Source organism: Moschus berezovskii, chromosome 15, assembly GCF_049115385.1.
Source record: "Moschus berezovskii isolate FMDL1 chromosome 15, NW_MosBer_1.0, whole genome shotgun sequence".
NCBI lineage: Eukaryota > Metazoa > Chordata > Mammalia > Artiodactyla > Moschidae > Moschus > Moschus berezovskii.
This window is the reverse complement of record NC_142474.1, coordinates 19,645,610-19,666,209: the sequence shown is the minus strand read 5'-3', so window position 1 is coordinate 19,666,209 and position 20,600 is coordinate 19,645,610. Positions and strand designations below refer to the sequence as shown.

General features: G+C 41.8%; 1 protein-coding gene across 1 annotated transcript in view; it reads right to left on the bottom strand.

The window, feature by feature from the left end:
* PIGU (phosphatidylinositol glycan anchor biosynthesis class U) overlaps nucleotides 1-20,600 on the bottom strand; it is a 100,471-nt gene that overhangs the window by 56,313 nt on the left and 23,558 nt on the right. The window lies entirely within an intron of this gene.

The following is a 20,600-nucleotide window of genomic DNA, read 5'->3' as shown; positions in this document are numbered from 1 at the left end:
ATGATGTTATAAAGAATTTTCAATGACATGGAGAGATACTTACAACATTCTACTTCTGGAGAAGGAAATGGCAACCTGCTCTAGTACTATTGCCTGGAAAATCCCATGGATGGAGGAGTGTGGTAAGCTACAGTCCATGGGGTCGCAAAGAGTCGGACACGACTGAGCGACTTCACTTTCACTTTTCTTTGACCACAGAAAACATCATATTATATGTCAAATGCAGAAGTGGATACCCTCTGTGAACAGGCACTCTAGGTGTGCCATTAACATGTAAAAAGGAACTCTATGTAAAAAGGAACTCTAGAAATATATCAAATCCTGTCCATACAATCTTTGCTTTTAAATCCTGCCGAAATGAGCAAGTACCTACTCTCTCATCTTCTAAAGAAGAGAGAAAGCATTTTAAAATAAAACAGAATTAAGGAAGGAAATAAAAGTGATCCAAGGTTTACAAAATTAAAAAAAAATAACATTCTATTAATTGAAGATCATAAAATAGACACATGCTATAACCTCTTTAAAAAAATACATAAATATATTTTTTAAAAACCTAAATGGTTAGGCCACAAATTTCACAATGTTTTCCTCTGGGTGGTTGGATTATGGTGACTTTTCATTTTTGCTTCTCTGTATTTTCTAAACTTCCCATAAGGATGTTATGGGATGTTGTTTTTATCTTCAGAAAAAAACTGATATCTTCTCTCCCAAGGCAACAGAAATGAAAGCAAAAATAAACAAATAGAACCTAATCAAATTTATAAGCTTTTGTACAGCAAAGGAAATCATAAACAAAAGAAAAAGACAACCTACGGACTGGGAGAAAATATTTCTAAATGATACAACTGACAAGGGATTAATTTCTAAAATATATAAACAGCTCACACAATTTAATAACAAAAAAACAAAACCCAATCAAAAAATGAGCAGAAGACTTACACAGATATTTCTCTAAAGAAGACATACAAATGACCAACAAACACATGAAAAGATGTTCAACATCACTAATTATTAGAGAAATGCAAATCAAAACTACAACGAGGTACCACCTCACACTGGTCAGAAGGACCATCATTAAAAAGTCTACAAATAGCAACTGCTGGAGAGGGTGTGGAAAAAAGGGAACCCTCCTACACTGTTGATGGAAATGTAAGTTGGTGCAGCCACCATGGAAAACAGTATGGAGGTTCCTTAAAAAACTAAAAAACAGAGTTGCCATATAATCCAAAAATCCCACTTCTGGGTGTATATCTGGAGAAAACTCTAATTCAAAAAGATACATGCACTCCAATATTAATAGCAGCACTATTTACAAGACATGGAAACAACCTAAATGTCCACCAACAAATAAATGAATAAAGAAGATATGGTATATATACTCAACAGAATACTACTCAGCCATAAAAAAGAATGAAATAATGCCATTTGCAGCAACATGGATGAACCAAGAGATTATCCACTAAGTGACGTTAGAAAGACAAACACCATACGATATCATTTATATGTGGAATATAAAATATGACACAAATGAACTTATTTATGAAACAGAAAGACTCACAGACATAGAAAACAAACTCTCTGTTACCAAAGAGGGAAAAGGGATGACGTAGGGTTAAGTTAGGAGTTTGAGATTAGCAGATACAAACTACAACATTGTTAATCATTTATACTTCAGTTTAAAAAAACTAGATGGATGTAAGAAAAAACTGATATATATATATTTAAAAGCCAAGTAGCTATTCCCTTTCAGATGGTTTAAGATAAAGAAGTACCCTAAAATCAAAGCTAGAGATACCTAGTTTACCACAGAGATTCTATAGTGGCCCAGAAATCAGTAGAGATCAATTGACGGTCCAAGGCTGCTATCTATAATGATAATATTTCATCAAATAATGGTGCTCAAGGTCACTCTTATTAGTTTTGGGTCAACTTTTACTGAAAAAAAAACAAAAACAACAAAACAGACATCCTCTCAAAGGCGTTTCATAAAAGAAGGAACCTCCACTCAGTCTAGGGAATTTTACCCTCTCCCAACTCAGCTCCAGAAAAAAACAGAAGGAGCTGTTCCATAGGACTTTTCTGCCCACTAATGTGGTCTATTCACTCCACTCAGTCTAGGCAATTTTACCCTCTCCCAACTTATCTCCAGAAATAAACAGGAGGAGCTGTTCCATAGGACTTTTCTGCCCACTAATGTGGTATGAAATTAAAAGACGCTTGCTCCTTGGAAGGAAAGTTACGACCAACCTTGATAGTATATTAAAAAGCAGAGACATTACTTTGCCAACCAAGGTCCGTCTAGTCAAGGCAATGGTTTTTCCCGTGGTCATGTATGGATGTGAGAGTTGGACTGTGAAGAAGGCTGACCGCCGAAGAATCGATGCTTTTGAACTGTGGTGTTGGAGAAGACTCTTGAGAGTCCCTTATACTGCAAGGAGATCCAACCAGTCCATTCTAGAGGAGATCAATCCTGGATGTTCATTGGAGGGACTGATGCTAAAGCTGAAACTCCAATACTTTGGCCACCTCATGCGACGAGTTGACTCACTGGAAAAGACTCTGATGCTGGGAAAGGTTGGGGGCGGGAGGAGAAGGGGACGACCGAGAATGAGATGGCTGGATGGCATCACCGACTCTGTGGACATGAGTTTGAGTGAACTCCGGGAGTTGGTGATGGACAGGGAGGCCTGGCGTGCTGTGATTCATGGGGTCGCGGAGAGTCGGACACGACTGAGCGACTGAACTGAACTGAACTGAATGTGGTCTATGCATAGTGGTTAGACTTGCTTTTTTTTTTTTTAATTATGGTACAAAAGTGATAAGCATTCAGCAGAAACCATAGTTCTAATTTTGAATTTTCTTTTTCCCGACTAGTGATGGTGGGCTGCAGCAGCAGCGACAGCTCCCAGTCAACCACTCAATCTCGAGGTTAAACAATCAACACACTTGCATCCATTTAACTATTCTTCTTTTCACTTTCAGCACAGATTCAATAAATTGCATGAATATTCAACACTTTATTATAAAATAGGTTTTGTGTTGGATGATTTTGCACGCCCAACTGCAGACTCATGTAGGTGTTCTGAGCACATTCAAGGTAGGCTAGGTTAAATTAAGTTATAATGTTCAGTAGGTGAGGTGTACTCAGTGTAGCTTTGACTTAGGATATGTTCAATCTGTGATGGGTTTACTGGGACATAACTTCATTACAAATCAAGGAAGATCTATACTTGGAACATCTAAGAGCCACCTTGGAAGAGGGAGGGTTATGAAAGCGACTACTTCACCGGACAGTGATGGAGAAAATAACTTTGAGCACTCCACACTTCAAGCCAACGAAACTCACCAGCTGAAAACAATTCCTGGTTGAAAGTGGAAAGAACGCAGAGAAAGGAGGAAGCTGGAAGTAAAAGACCAAGGACAGAACTCTATAGAATGGGCTATTGTCGACTAATGCCAGCATGACGGCCTGTATCCACAGTACTTGTAAATATGACTGAGCAGGGACAGATTGTGCCCAGCCAAGCTATGTTACCAGCAGAGGCCCCCACACAGCTAGAACCAGAACTGGGTCAATTCTCAGATAGGGAGATGTTGGTGCTGGGCAAGGTCCTATTCTGGAGTCCAACAGCTAGGGGGACTCAGAATTCCTTGACCAGGGCAAAAAGGTGAATGATATTTTGTGGGAAACCAGCAGAGGGGGAAAACAGGAATGAACTTTTTTGAAAAAAAAAAAAAAAAAAAAAAATGTAGCTGTGTCAGGTCTTAGTTGCAGCATGCAGGATCTTTTGTTGCGGCAAACAGGCTTCTCTCTAGCTGCAGAGCATTATTGGCTCAGTAGTTACGGTGGCATGGGCTTAGTTGCCCCTCGGCATGTGGGATCTTAGTTCCCTGACCAGGGATAGAACCTGTGTCCCCTGCACTGGAAGGTGTATTCTTAACCACTGGAGCACCAAGAAGTTCCAAGAACTTTTAAATTTAACACTGTCTTCTACAGAGATTAATGGCCCTGGGGGTGAGAAGAGGCCCATGTGTCTGTTAACAGAGGAGGGGTAATGTTTCCATTCATTCTTACAAATGTGGTGAAAACAAACACACCCCTCTCTCCCACAAGAGACCCCAGGGAGTAAAAGAAACAAAGCCACCTTCAGCCCTAAGCACCCGAGATCAGTAATTATTTGTCTGGAGCAGCTAACTATTCATAAGGCCCAAGAGAGAAGAAACTGCTCCAAGCTAAAGAATGGATTTGTGAGTTTTAGAATACTTGCTTCCAAGATGAGGAAGAAGCAGTCCTTCTTCGATGAAATAATTAGGAAGGAAAAATCTGTTCCTTCTGCTAGTCCTTCTACCAGTATGTGGCATCAGCAGCTCTCTGAACATTGCAGCTCTTCTTCAACACTCCTGCTCTCATAATCCTTCCACCAGTCACCAGGCCCCGCTGACCCACCTCTGGAATATCCAGTGCTGCAATTCGCATTCTCATCTTCTCTCACCAGTTTTTAGCAGGTTCTTCTTCATCTCAGTGGTCTCCCCACCTCCCTCCCATCCAATCCATCCTCCACAGAAGTACCGGAAGGAAACTTCTAAAAGACAGTTTAGGTTGTGACAAGCCCCTCTTAAAAGACTTCTCAGGGTTCTATTTCATCTATCAGATTATGTCCAAATTCTAGCAGCAAACAAGACCTTTCACTGAGAACTTCCCTGGCAGTCCGGTAGCCAAGACTCCGCACTCCTAATGCAGGGGGCCCTGGTGTGATCCCTGGTCAGAGAACTAGATCCCACATGCCCCAACTAAGAGTTCCCATGCTGCAAGTAAAGATCCCACATGTAGCTACGAACATCGAAGATCCTGTGCACCACGACTAAGTCCTGGCGCAGTCAAATAACTAATTAATTTTTAAAAAGACCTTCACTATCTGGATCTTATTTCCCAAGGTTCACCGCTCACCATCTCCTACACATCCGCTGTTCTTCAGCTATACTGGATCATTCCCCAAAGTCTAAAAACATCATGCCCTTTCATTCTTCTGTGTCTGCTCTCAGGCTATTTCTTAGCTGTCCTTCCCCGTCCTCCTTCTAGTACAGACCCGTCCTTTAGTGACCGGTTGAAATGTTACTTCCTCTATGAGGCCTAAGCAGAGATGCTAATGATAGTCAAGTATAGCTACCATTTACCCATCACTTACTAGGGGCTAGACAACTATCCTCTGTATGTCAAAGCTCTTTAGGTGAAGAAACCAAGGTACAGAAACAAAGATAATGTATCACGTTAAGTAATGGGATCACTCAGCTGATTCCAGTGCCCAGTTTCTTACTCATTCAGTACTGACACTCTTCTAATAATTGCTAATATTTCTCTCTCATGTGTTTTTGAGTTAATCAAAGGCAATAAACCTCTCAACTTAGAATCTCTAGCATCTTTGCACAATACCTCACCCACGTGGTGAATGAATGACTATCATTCAGTGATACATGTGAAATCCTTTTTATTTTTGTAATTATCTTGTTTTTATTTGGCTGCACTGCACAGCTTGTGGGATTTTAGCTCCTGGACCAGGGATCAAACCCTCTGAAGTGAAAGTGCAAAGTCCTAACCACTGGACCACCAGGGAGTTCCCCTGAAAACTTTTTTAAAAATCTTAGGAGAAAGTCAAATTAAAAAAAAAATTGAGATATAAATGACATATAACATTACATACGGAGAAGGCAACGGCAAGCCACTCCAGTACTCTTGCCTAGAAAATCCCATGGATGGAGGAGCCTGGTAGGCTGCAGTCTGTGGGGTCGCTAAGGGTCAGACACGACTGAGCGACTTTACTTTCACTTTTCACTTTAACACATTGGAGAAGGAAATGGCAACCCACTCCGGTGTTCTTGCCTGGAGAATCCCAGGGAAGGGGGGGCCTGGTGGGCTTCCTTCTATGGGGTCACACAGAGTCGGACACGACTGAAGTGACTTAGCAGCAGCAGCAGCAACATTACATAAGTTTTAGATGTACAACATAATGATTTGATATTTCTACATACTGTAAAATGATCACCTTAAGCCTAACTGAGACCAATGTTCTTGAGAAAGGAAAACTTATGAAGTATAAAATACAGAGTAATGAAACATGTAGTGTTAGTCATTCAGTCGTGTCTGATTCTGTGATCCCACAGACTGTAGCCCTCTAGGCTCTTCTGTCCATGGAATTCTCCAAGCAAGAATACTGGAGTGGGTTGCCATGCCCTTCTCCAGGGGACCTTCCCAACCCAGGGATCGAACCCAGGTCTCCTGCATTGCAGGCAGATTCTTTACCATCTAAGCCATAAGCCGCTTACCATAGATTCTGACTTTTAAATAAAACAGACCCTGCAGAACAGCAGTTGAGGACCTGTAGCAGGCGGCCAGCACAGAAGACACGGAGCAAACTATTATAAGACTGAGGCCTCTGGTCTGGGGGCAGAAACGTGGTCCTGCAATAGTCAGGAGCCGGTGAGTGGGAGGCTAGGGCATGTGTGGATGGGCCACACGCACAGTCTGAGCACCAGTGAGGGGGGAGTGTGGAGGCACACGAGACACTCAGACAGGGCTGACATGTTTTTCTTTAAAAAACTAGAAGAGGCAAGAAGAGTGAATTAGGAAGGCAGGAGGACGGTATGTGCTTGGGACAGGGTCAGGAAAGATAAAAATAAAAGGTGTCTTCAAATATTTCAGACACTCTTGAGAGTCCCTTGGACTGCAAGGAGATCAAACCAGTCAATCCTAAAGGCAATCAACCCTGAATGTTCATTGGAAGGACTGATGCTGAAGCTCCAATCCTTTGGCCACCTGACGCAAGCCAACTCACTGGAAAAGACTCTGATGCTGGGAAAGATTGAGGGCAGGAGAAGAGGGCTGCAGAAGGTGAGATGGTGGATGGCATCACTGACTCAACGGACATGAGTTTGAGCAAACTCTGAGAGACAGTGAAGGACAGGGATGGCTGGCTTGCTGCAGTCCATGGGGTCACAAAGAGTCGGACACAACTCAGAGACAGAACAATAACAATACAATATGCAAACATTTCTGGAGTGCCGGTTCTATGCCAAGCCTGTGCTGAGTGCGGAAGACTGATGACTCAGATAGTTTCTGTCCCCAGGGAGCTCCCAGTAAACAATGACAAAATATGGGAGGAAAGTACGATAGAAGTATTCAGAACCCATCAGGAGAAGATGACACCTGAGTTTTGAACAATGAGTAGGTGAGGCCTGGCAGTACAAAGGAACAGCAGTTGCACAGGCAGGAGGGCGAGGGGAAGAATGGTGTGCTGGGGGTGGAGGGATGAGGATTGTAATTAGCTCAATGTGGCAAAAACAGAGTTGGAAGGAGTGGCTGGAAGAGGGTGCAAAAGGGACTTTTGTGAATGTCGGTAACATCCTGTTTCTTAATGTGTTGGTTACTCATCATCTTGTGAAAATTCATTGAACTGGACACTAATGATTTGTGCTCTTTTCTGTATATATGCTGTACTTCACCAAAAAGTTATAATCTAAGAAGTCTCAGCAAGGGACTTCCCTGGTAGTCCAGTGCTTAAGACCGTGCTTCCAATGCAAGGGGCGGGGGTTCAATCCCTAGTCAGAGAACTAAGACCCCACATGCCAGGCAGTGTGGCCAAAAAAGTCTCAGCAAGCAAGTAGGTAGGGGTCAAATCAAGGAAGGCTTAGCTTGCACAATCATTCAAGAACATGTCTACAAGCCTGGGCATGGTATGTCAAATAATAACGAAGTGGCAGCCTCATTTGGGCAAGAGCTAGGGCATCCTGCTCGTCTAGCCAGGAGAAACTATACCTAGACTGAATTTTACCAAAAAAAAAAAAAAAAGGATATAATTGCGACCATTTATCTGCTAGAATGGCCCAGATACTCAGGCACTAGGTTTTCTGTACCAGCTCTAGTCTTTGGCCTTATCATAAGAATATTAAAGTAAATTAGTCAACTGTATATGTGCACACTGGCTACAGGGAATTTCATTATCTAGCCAATCGAGCTTTGACTATGTTTTCCAAGCCTCTATTTGTTTCAGCATGAAGGCCAAAACAAGCCTTGGCAAGACCTGAGCTAACACTCTGCCTCCAGAGACTGTACTTTGAAGGGATCTGGGCCTGGGTCGGGGGCAGAGCTATAGGACAGTGCAGGAATGTTGATGAGGTGGGGCTGTGGGGGTTGGTTCAAGATGTGGAATTCAAGTAGAATGAGCAGAGACGGGGACACAGACAGAATAGAATATTCTGTTCTGTACTAGAATAGGCAGTGGGACAGACTGGAATGTGGTCAAAAGGACTGAAGTCCCACAGGACGCTCAAAAGAGGAAGTTGCACTAGGGCCTGAACAGCAAACAAGACAAACGGGCATGAGGAGGGGCTGGGGCCTGGCTCAGTGTTCCAGTCTCCTTGCCCAGTATTCTTTCGACAGTGCAGGCTTTCTCAGAGTGGTCCATCCATATTAGTGATGATGACGACGATAATTCACTGAGCATATATTCTGTTCCAGTCACAACTATAAGCACTTTAAACCTATTAAGTCATTTAGTCCTTCCAATAATTCCATGAAGTGGGTACTATTTCTATCCCCATTTTACAGGTAAGTCAACTAAAGGACAGAGATGTTATTTGCCAAGGGTTCCCAAACTGGTGAACAGTAACAGAATATGAACCAAGACAGTCGCATTCCAGAGCCCCTAGTCTTTAACTGCGTCACATGGAACAACAGACTAGTTCCAAATAGGAAAAGGAGTACGTCAAGGTTGTATATTGTCACCCTGCTTATTTAACTTATATGCAGAGTACATCATGAGGAACGCTGGGCTGGAAGAAGCACAAGCTGGAATCAAGATTGCTGGGAGAAATATCAATAACCTCAGATATGCAGATGACACCACCCTTATGGCAGAAAGTGAAGAGGAACTCAAAAGCCTCTTGATGAAAGTGAAAGAGGAGAGTGAAAAGGTTGGCTTGAAGCTCAACATTCAGAAAACAAAGATCATGGCATCTGGTCCCACCAGTTCATGGGAAATAGATGGGGAAACAGTGGAAACAGTGTCAGACTTTATTTTCTTGGGCTCCAAAATCACTGGGGATGCTGACTGCAGTCATGAAATTAAAAGACACTTACTCCTGGGGAGGAAAGTTATGATCAACCTAGATATTAAAAAGCAGAGACGTTACTTTGCCAACAAAGGTCCGTCTAGTCAAGGCTATGGTTTTTCCAGTGGTCATGTACGGATGTGAGAGTTGGACTGTGAAGAAAGCTGATCGCTAAAGAATTAATGCTTTTGAACTGTGGTGCTGGAGAACTCTTGAGAGTCCCTTGGACTGCAAGGAGATCCAACCAGTCCACTCTAAAGGAGATCAATCCTGGGTGTTCATTGGAAGGACTGATGCTAAAGCTGAAACTCCAAATACTTTGGCCACCTCATGCGACAAGTTGACTCACTGGAAAAGACTCTGATACTAGGAGGGATTGGGGGCGGGAGGAGAAGGGGACAACAGAGAATGAAATGAGATGGCTGGATGGCATCACCGACTCGATGGACATGAGTTTGAGTGAACTCCGGGAGTTGGTGATAGACAGGGAGGCCTGGCGTGCTGTGATTCATGGGGTCGCAAAGAGTCGGACTCGACTGAGCGACTGAACTGAACTGATGCTACCTTCTTGACCTCAGTCCATGACTGTATCATTAACATCACAACAAACAGAGCAACTATTTGCAGATGGGTTTTTGTTTCTTGTTTATTCCTCCACTAACCATGAGGCTGATCTTATCTGTGTGATCAAACTGAAGCTCTAGAGGCTGTGTGATTTGCCTGAGGCCTCAGCACTGGTAACTAAAACAAACAGGTTTTGAAGTTGGGTTGATCTGACAAAATCCCAGGCTGGTTCATCCTAGGGTCCCTGGGTTTGTGAAAAGGTTACCCAGAGGAACCACACACAGAAGTGATGGGTTCATCAGGGCTTAGGATCACCACTCTGCCATGTTATCTTCCAGGGCTCCAGGAAGAGAACCTCTCATTTTAACCTTCTCCCAGTCCTTTCCAGAAGACTCAGGGAGACCCTGCTATCCTGAGGGGTCTTTTAAATAGGAAGATAATATTAAGAGTAACAATCAGCACCACCATTTACTGAGCATCCAGTACCTGCCCCTACATTACACTGTTTCACATTACCATCTCATTCATTCTTTATGCTCCCTTTATGCAGTAGAGATTGTTTCAGTCCCCATGTTATAGACAAGGAAACTGAGACCCCAAACAGTTAAGTCACTTGCTTAAGGTGATATTGTCAGGAAGGGCTGGAGCTACAATTAGCCACCAGGTCTGTCTCGACTAAAAAAATGCACAACCTAAAAAGTTGAGATTTATGTTTTATTTGGTGGACAAGGCTGAGGACTTAAGCTTGAGACAAACCATCTCAGATAGCTCTCAGAGACTGCTTCCGAAGAAGTAAGGGAAGAGCCAGGATATATAGCAGTTTTTCTGGTTTCTGTTTTAAACTTTATTTTGTATTAGGGTATAGCTGATTAACAATGTTGTGATAGTTTCAGGTGAACAGTGACGGGACTCAGCCATGCATATATATGTACCCTATAGTAGTTTTTGAAACAAAGACCAGGTAATTTGAACATCAAAAGTCTCCTGTTAATGAAAGAAAACTAGATATCTCAAGTTAAGGAATTTAACACTTTTCTTAAAAAAAGCAGATGCAAGGGTCTCACTGAAATCATTCCTTTGATATACACCTCAGCTACCTGGGTGGGTACATTCTCATTCTGAGTCTCCTCGGGGTGCATGGTCTGGGGGTGAGGGGGGAGAAGGGGGAGGGTGGCTGCAGCACTGACCACTAGATGAGGTCATCCTGTTTCCATCCTGAGCTCCTGGATTCACTTTTGGGGCAGCTGTAATGTGATGGCTTGAGGGCTGCAACACCCTTTATTTACTGATTTTGAAGGCAACATTTTTTTGTTGACATCTATCTGACATCAGAGGAGCCTGAGCTCTTACTCTGGACTACCTCTGGTAGTAATGATCTTTCTTCTCCCTTGGGAAGCAAGTGCTGTCATCCAGGCCTCTTTTGGTGGAATAAGGACAGTTGGAAGCGTCCTTAGGCGGCAAACCTCAAGAATTTCCAGTCTGGACCATCTCACTGTTGACAAACAACCACAGTGAACAGGCAGGATACCTATTAACATCTGTTTGTTTTCCCTGTGAAAACCTAATGAAGACAACTTCAGAGGGATGGAGTACTTTAACTAGGTCACCGATAGGCAGAGTACTCCTTCACCAAAGCTCCAACCTCTGAACTGAAACCAAAGCCACTTCACTAAACTAACATCAACCCTGCCTACAAACCTGAGTTTCCAGGCCAACACCCCAACAAGGACATCACAATACATTGGCCTGGACCTTGTCCTGGCCTGTGGCTCTTGACAACCTGGCCTGACACACAGGAAGTCAAGAGAGGGCAAGAAGGAGTCAAGTGGACAAAGCAAATGAGGCCACTCCCTTCCGAGGGGACACCTGCTCCATCGAAGTCTGGGAAGAGAGGTACTAAGTTAACTTCTACAGTCCCTTATCAATTAAGTTAATTTATTTAAAATTATGTGCTCATTGAAGAAACTTTGAGGAAGAAACAAAAATTACTCATGAACTTACTCTACTAGAAACAAGTATTACTCTTTTGGAATCTATTTTCTATTTGGGCTGTTGTTTTCACAGAGTTGAGATTATATTTTATTAAAATATATAATTTTGTACTCAGTTTTAAAAAATAAATGTACTCTCACATAATTTAGAATTATCATTAAATATCATGTGCATGGGTAAATTGTTGTAATAACATGGGCAAACTTATGTTTTACTCAGTCATTCCTCTATTTTGAAGTAGTTTCCAATTTTTCTATTATAAATAATCCTTAATTAATGACTTTGTATCATAAAGCCTGGTCTGTAATTCTGCATTATTTTGGAATTAGGTAATCAAAACTAAAATTCATAAAAGTACAAACATTTTACTGCCAAATTACTTCCCAAGAGGGTTGTACTAATTTATGTCAACTTGCGATGTGGGAAAATGCCAATTTGATAGCACTTTGCCAGAACTGAGAATTATCTTCTAAAATGTTTGCCAATTTGAAAGGGAATAAAAAGCCACTTCTCTGTGTTTTCAATTTGCTTTGCTTTATTAGTTATCTAATAACTAATATCTGAGGTTATTGATTTCTCCCTGCAATCTTGATTCCAGCTTGTGCTTCATCCAACCCAGCATTTCGCATGATGTACTCTGCATAGAAGTTAAATAAGCAGGGTGAGAACATACAGTCTTGACGTACTCCTTTCCCGATTTGGAACCAGTCTATTGTTCCATGTCCAGTCCTAACTATTGCTTCTTGACCTGCATACACATGTCTCAGGAGGCAGGTCAGGTGGGCTGGTATTCCCATCTCTTGAAGAATTTTCCAGTTTGTTGTGATCCACACAGTTAAAGACTTTGGAATAGTCAGTAAAACAGAAGCAGATGTTTTTCTGGAACTCTCTTGCTTTTTTGATGATCCAATGGATGTTGGCAATTTGATATCTGGTTCCTCTGCCTTTTCTAAATCCAGCTTTAACATCTGGAAGTTCACATATTATTGAAGCCTGACTTGGAGGATTTTTGAGCATTACTTTGCTAGAGTGTGAGATGAGTGCAATTGTGCGACAGTTTGAACATTCTTTGGAATTGCCTTTCTTTGGGATTAGAATGAAAACTGACCTATTCCAGTCCTGTGGCTGCTGCTGCTGGGTTTTCCAAATTTGCTGGCATATTGAGTGCAGCACTTTCACAGCATCATCTTTTAGGATTTGAAATAGCTCAACTGGAATTCCATCACCTCCACTAGCTTTGTTTGTAATGATGCTTGCTAAGGCCCACTTGACTTCGCACTCCAGGATGTCTGGCTCTAGGTGAGTGATCACACCATCGTGGTTATCTGGGTCATGAAGATCTTTTTTGTATAGTTCTTCTGTGTATTCTTGCCACTTCTTCTTAATATCTTCTGCTTCTGTTAGGTCCATACCATTTCTGTCCTTTATTGTGCCCATCTTTGCATGAAATATTCCCTTAGTATCTCTAATTTTTTGAAGAGAGCTCATTCTATTGTTTTTCTCTATGTTTTTGCATTGATCACTGAGGAAGGCTTTCTTATCTCTCCTTGCTATTCTTTGGAACTCTACATTCAAATGGGTATATCTTTTCTTTTCTCCTTTGCCTTTAGCGTCTTTCTTTTCTCAGCTATTTGTAAGGCCTCCTCAGACAACCATTTTGCCTTTTTGCATTTCTTTTTCTTGGGGATGGTCTTGATCCCTGCCTCCTGTACAAGGTCACGAACCTCCGTTCATAGTTCTTCAGGCACTCTATCAGATCTACTCCCTTGAATCTATTTGTCACTTCCACTGTATAATTGTGAAGGGATTTGATTTAGGTCATACCTGAATGGTTCAGTGGTTTTCCCTATTTTCTTCAATTTAAGTCTGAATTTGGCAATAAGGAGTTCATGATCTGAGCTACAGTCAGCTCCCAGTCTTGTTTTACTGACTGTATAGAGCTTCTCCATCTTTGGCTGCAAAGAATATAATCAATGTGATTTTCTTATTGACCATCTGGTGATGTCCATGTGTAGAGTCTTCTCTTGTGTTTGTGGAAGAGGGTGTTTTTTATGACTAGTGCATTCTCTTGGCAAAACTTTGTTAGCCTTTGCCCTGGTTCATTCTGTATTCCAAGGCCAAATTTGCCTGTTACTCCAGGTATCTACTGACTTCCTACCTTGGCATTCCAGTCCCCTATAATGACAAGGACATGTTTTCTGGGTGTTATTTCTAGAAGGTCTTGTAGGTCTTCATAGAACCGTTCAACTTCAGCTTCTTCAGCATTACTGGCTGAGGCACAGACTTGAATTACCGTGATACTGAACGGTATCACAAAATCACTGCAGATGGTGACTGCAGCCATGAAATTAAAAGATGCTTGCTCCTTGGAAGAAAAGCTATGACCAACCTAGACAGCATATTAAAAAGGAGAGACTTTACTTTGCCAACAAAGGTGTGTCTAGTCAAAGTTATGGTTTTCCAGTAGTCATGCATGGATGTGAGAGTTGGACCATAAAGAAAACTGAGCGCCAAAGAACTGATGCTTTTGAACTGTGGTGTTGGAGAAGACTCTTGAGAGTCCCTTGGACTGCAAGGAGAACCAACCAGTCGAATCTAAAGGAAATCAGTCCTGAATATTCATTGGAAGGACTGATGCTGAAGTTGAAGCTCCAATACTTTGGCAACCTGATGCAAAGGACTGACTCATTGGAAAAAGACCCTGATGCTGGGAAGGATTGAAGGCAGGAGGAGAAGGGGATGACAGAGGATGAGACAGTTGCATGGCATCATTGACTCAATGGACATGAATTTGAGTAAGCTTTGGGAGTTGGTGATGGACAGGGAAGCCTGGCGTGCTGCAGTCCATGGGATCACAAAGAGTCGGACATGACTGAGTGACTGAACTGAACTGATTAGTTATCTATTGAGTATTTCTTCATCGTTTTTAGTCATTTATATCCCTCCTTTTGTGAATTCTCCAAACTGTTTTCATCTTTAATGAATTATTCCATCATTAATTTCATTAAATATCTAATTATGTCGTACAAATGTGAAATGTAGAAATAAGAGTTGCAAATTTTATAACTGAACTAACTTTGTACATACTGTTAATAGAGATTACTAATATACTTAAAGAGTTAGAGTAGTTTGGAGACCTAACTAAAATAGAATTCTGGAAATATTTTAACAGATTAGAAATGTTACTTGTGACCGTCTCTATTTATAGCCACCAACAATGGAAAATAACTTGGATGTCCAGCAAAAGGGAAGGCCTGGGACCCCATGACAAGTATACCTGAGGAATGGAAGAGGAGATGGGGTAGGGTGGGATGATAAAAGACTTTTACTTCTCACTTCATATGTTTGAACTTCTTTTATTTTTACCAAGTACTTGAACTACTCCTAAAACTTAAAAAAATTAAATTTAGATTTAAAGAAACTAATAAATATGTGACTAATAGGAGATCCAACCAGTCCATTCTAAAGGAGATCAATCCTGGATGTTCATTGGAGGGACTGATGCTAAAGCTGAAACTCCAATACTTTGGCCACCTCATGCGACGAGTTGACTCACTGGAAAAGACTCTGATGCTGGGAAAGGTTGGGGGCGGGAGGAGAAGGGGACGACGGAGAATGAGATGGCTGGATGGCATCACCGACTCTGTGGACATGAGTTTGAGTGTACTCCGGGAGTTGGTGATGGACAGGGAGGCCTGGCGTGCTGTGATTCATGGGGTCGCGGAGAGTCGGACACGACTGAGCGACTGAACTGAACTGAACTGAACTGAATGTCATACATGATTCATGAGACAAATAATAAAACAAAATTGTGCATACAATATCACGAAAGTTTATAAAATTCACTTGATAGAAATCTGGAGTGACATAATAAAAATTTTTTTCTGTGGAATCAAAAACAGTGTCACTGCCAAAGAGTTATATATAACCTTTTAATATGATTTTTCCCCCTCAAACAAAATCTTTTCATTGACCTAAGAAGTCTTATGAAAGATGTTCTTCAAATAATATACTTTACATTTTTGTGTGAGACTCCTTTTGTACACACCTCAGAGGGCATGGCTTCAGTCTTTCTACCTTTGTGCTTGGCTATTTTATTTTTTTAATGTTCTGGGCATACCGTGTGGCATGTGAGATCTTATTTCCCTGACCAGGTAGAGAACTTTCACCCCCTGTATTAGAAGCGAGGAGTCTTAAGCCTGGACTGCCAGGGAAATTCCTCAGCTATTTTAAAGGTGACATTTCCAAAGGTCAGTGTTCAATCCCTTCTGGGAGGTGGCAGCAGACAGTTCTTACTTTAATGGACACCAGGCACCTTGATAAATGAATCTACCTGAGATAGACACTCGGGAAACAGGAACTAAAGTAGGGGGTGTTCACAGACAGCAAAGAGTCATTTCAAGTAATCTGACAGTTCAGTTCAGTTCAGTCGCTCAGTTGTGTCTGATTCTTTGTGACCCCATGAATCACAGCACGCCAGGCGTCCCTGTCCATCACCAACTCCCGGAGTTCACTCAAACTCATGTCTATCGAGTCGGTGATGCCATCCAGCCATCTCATCCTCTGTCATCCCCTTCTCCTCCTGCCCCCAACCCCTCCCAGCATCAGAGTCTTTTCCAATGAGTCAACTTGTCGCATGAGGTGGCCAAAGTATTGCAGTTTCAGCTTTAGCATCAGTCCTTCCAATGAACACCCAGTTCTGATCTCCTTTAGAATGGACTGGTTGGATCTCCTTGCAGTCCAAGGGACTCTCAAGAGTCTTCTCCAGCACCACAGTTCAAAAGCATCAATTCTTTGGCGATCAGCTTTCTTCACAGTCCAACTCTCACATCCATACATGACCACTGGAAAAACCATAGCCTTGACTAGACGGACCTTTGTTGGCAAAGTAATGTCTCTGCTTTTTAATCTGACAGTAAGTTAAACTAAACAACCTACAGAAAGAACACCTCAACCACTCCAAGAGAAGCACTGTCTTAAAAAGACCCAAGTCCTTTCCATGTGCCACCCTAGACAAGGTAAGTAAACTCTAAGTAAAAGGCTCTATGTGTAACTGTTGAGTCTCTGTTCCCTAAGTGTGTAAACTGTTCAGTAATAATGTAGGGAAACAAGGGCTCTCCTACACTTCTTATGTCAGTATAAGTTTGTAAAACTCTTGAAGGCAATTTAGTGATAAATTTCAGAAATCCTAAAGAAGGTATACAGCCTGTGACACAAAAATTCTATTTCTAGGACTCTATTTCTGTGTTAAGAAAATAATTGAACATGGGTGTGAAAACTAGTGTTAGAAATTACATTACAGAATTAACTGTATGGGAATTCCCTGGGGGTCCAGTGGTTAAGACTCAGCACTTTCACTGCTAGGGGCAGGGTTTGATCCCTGGTTGGGGGAACTATGCCTGGTGATGAAGCCAAAAAAAATTTAAAAATTAAAAAAAAGAAGGAAAATTAACTGTAAGACTATTTAAAGAGCTGAAAACTGAAAACTATTAACTAGATATTTAATAGTAGAAGTTGGTTAAAGAATTTCTATTCATTGGTCAACACAATGGAACAGTAAGCAGCCATGAAAAATGACAGACTAAAAGTTTATTGACATTTGCTGCAGGCTGTGTATTTGGTGCCAATTCTTTACCCCTTCTATGTCCAGGCTCTTTGCCATATAACTTTGCAGTGCACTCCCACTGTGGATGAGGAATTATCTACCCCTGACCTCAGACATATGTTTGCATCATGTGATACAACCAGAAACTTCAAAAGCTGAAGCCTCACAGTTGTGTCTCTGCCATCAGTATGAGAAGAATATACTTAAATTAGTCCCCTGGTCCATGAGGATGACAGATATGCGGAGAAGAGCCCAGCCTAGATTAGCCGACTATAGCCAGCTATTGATGCATAAATGAGCCCCAGTGAAACCAGCAGACTGTCTAGCCACATCCAACCTAGATCAGCTGACACCTCACTGACTTACAGATGTACAGGCGAAGTAAATGTGTACTGTTGTTTTAAGCCACTGAGTTTTGGAGTGCTTTGTCAAATAACATTTTTGTGGCGACAGTTAATTGATATATTTAAAAGTCTAAAAGGAAAATGGTGGGGAAATATGGAAATATATATGGAGATCAATCCTGGGTGTTCATTGGAAGGACTGATGCTAAAACTGAAACTCCAATACTTTGGCCACCTCATGCGATCAGTTGACTCACTGGAAAAGACTCTGACGCTGGGAGGCATTGGGGGCGGGAGAATGAGATGGCTGGATGGCATCACCAGCTCAATGGACATGAGTTTGAGTGAACTCCAGGAGTTGGTGATGGACAGGGAGGCCTGGCATGCTGTGATTCATGGGGTTGCAAAGAGTCGGACACGACTGAGCGACTGAACTGAACTGAACTGAATGCTAATCAACAGACGATGAGATGGCTGGATGGAATCACTGACTCAATGGACATGAGTTTCAGCAAACTCTACGAGACAGTGAAGGACAGGGAAGTCTGGCATGCTGCAGTCCATGGGGTCACAAAGAGTCGGACACGACTTAGGGACTGCACAACAACAAATCACATGTATATCATTTTTCCCTCCAAAAACCTCACTTAAATGACAATAAAGCACTAAAAATTGTCTTAAATCACAAAAAACAGGAGAAGAGGTTATAGTAAAATAAATTTTAATACAATAGTGGAGAGGCTAAAAGCAGGAAGAAGAGGGGACTTCCCTGGTGGTCCAGTGGTTAGGAATCTGCCTTGCAATACAGGAGATTTGGGTTCCATTCTGGTCAAGGAACTAAGATCCCACATGCGGCAGAGCAATTAAGCCTATGGGCCACAACTACTGAGCCTGTGTGCTCCTGAGCCCTAGCACCACAGCTAGAGAACCTGGGTGTGGCAACAAAAGATCCCACATGAAGCAAAAAATATCCCACATGCCGCAACTAAAACCTGATGCAGTCAAACCAATATTTTAACAAATAAAACAATATTAAGATGCATTAACAAAAACTATTTTTTTAAAAAGGAGGAGGAAGAGGGATAAATGAGCAATATGGACGAGATTACAACTTAATGGCCTGCAGAGATGAATACCAATAAAAATCAGGCCAACTCACTCCATTCTGAGAAATCCAGCACCTTGAAGGTATCAGATACTATGGCAGGTGGGGTATGTTACAGAGATGAAAATCAAACTGAAAGGTTTTGTACAGACCAGCCAGAAACCCAGGTCTCATCTCAACTGTGTGCAGTCAGTCAGCTGACTACCTCCACACACCCTCATCCTTCATTCTACTCCATCCCAAGAGACTATAGTTCTGGAGAAAATTAACTAAACAGGCACAGGTCGAGGGATATGAAGCACAGTAATAGGCTAAAGAGAAGTGTGGACTGAAGAGTAGTAATGAGATTACATAAAAATATAAGTCAGAAAGAGAAAAACAAATACTGTCTATTAACACATACATATGGAATTTAGAAAAATGGTACCGATGCACCTATTTTACAAGGCAGGAATAACATGGAGAACAGACTTGTGCACACAGCAGGGGAAGGAGAGGGTGGGACAAACTGAGAGAGCAGCACTGACTACCATGTGTAAAACAGAGAGCTGGTGGGAAGCTTCTGTATGACCCAGGGAGCTCGGCTCAGTGCTCTGTGATGACCTAGAGGGGTGGGTAGGAGGGAGGCTCCAGAGGGAGGGGATATATGCATACTTATAGCTGATTCATCCCTGGCGTAGGAAATGGCAACCCTCTCTAGTATTCTTGCCTAGAGTATCCCACGGACAGAGGAGCCTGGCTGGCTACAGTCCATGGGGTCGCAAAGAGTTGGACATGACTGAGTGACTGAGCACACACATAGCTGATTCATGTTACTGTAGAGTAGAAACAACACTGTAAAGCAACTATCCTTCAATTTAAAAAAAATTATGTATTTAAACCAGCCACCTCCCCTGCTACTGCGCTCACAACTCCAGCAGTTGATCACACGAACCCCCTACCTCACTGCAACTCCAACCCTGTTACCCTTACGCAGGGAACTGGAAGATTCCTCTGTGGAAAAACTAAATACATGCAGAGGAAAAGAAAACCTATAAATGATGACATTTAAGGATCTCCCCATCAAAAAAAGTGAGCCAGCTGTCTGATCTTGCTACAGTGAGAATGATCCATCAACAAGTCTTGCCCATGTACACAGTCTCAAACCAGTAAGTTAGTATAATATCCTTAAATAATAAGCAGACAGCTAAGGATCATAAATAAGAGAAAATTTCCCCACATGAAAGATAGAGCTCAAGATAAACAGGAAAAAAAATAGGCAGCCATGGGCAGGGGGAAAGCGGGGGAATCCAGGAAGACAAAGGGATCATGCTTAGAACAAACGGAAACTAAAAACAAAAACAAAACCAAGAAAACTCAGCTTAGAGAGGACACTGTGTGACAAAATAAGAATGATGCCTCAGAGAAACAACTGGAGACCAATAAAGAACTTAAAAGTATAAAATAAAAATTAAAAATTCCATATAAGAGTGAAAAGATAAAAACAAGGAAGTATTCCAGAAAAAGAAGAAGTAAAAATGATGGGAAAAATCAACAGAAAATAAAACATACAAATTAGAACAAAGCAGGGGGCCTGGGTTCGATCCCTGGTCAGGAACTAAGATCCCACATGCTGTAAGACCTCACATGCCACAATTGAAGAGTTCACATGCTGCAGTGAAGATGGATGATCCTTCATGCTACAACTAAATAAATAAATAGAAGAAATTTTTTTAAAAAAACAAACAACAGATTCTCAATGTGGAGGAAGCAGTCTTCTTTCAGAAGAAGATGCCATCTAGATTTTCACAGCTAGAGAGGAGAAGTCAATGCCTGGCTTCAAAGGACAAGCTGACTTTCTTGTGTGGGGCTAATTTTTTTTTTTTAATCAATAAACTATGTTTAA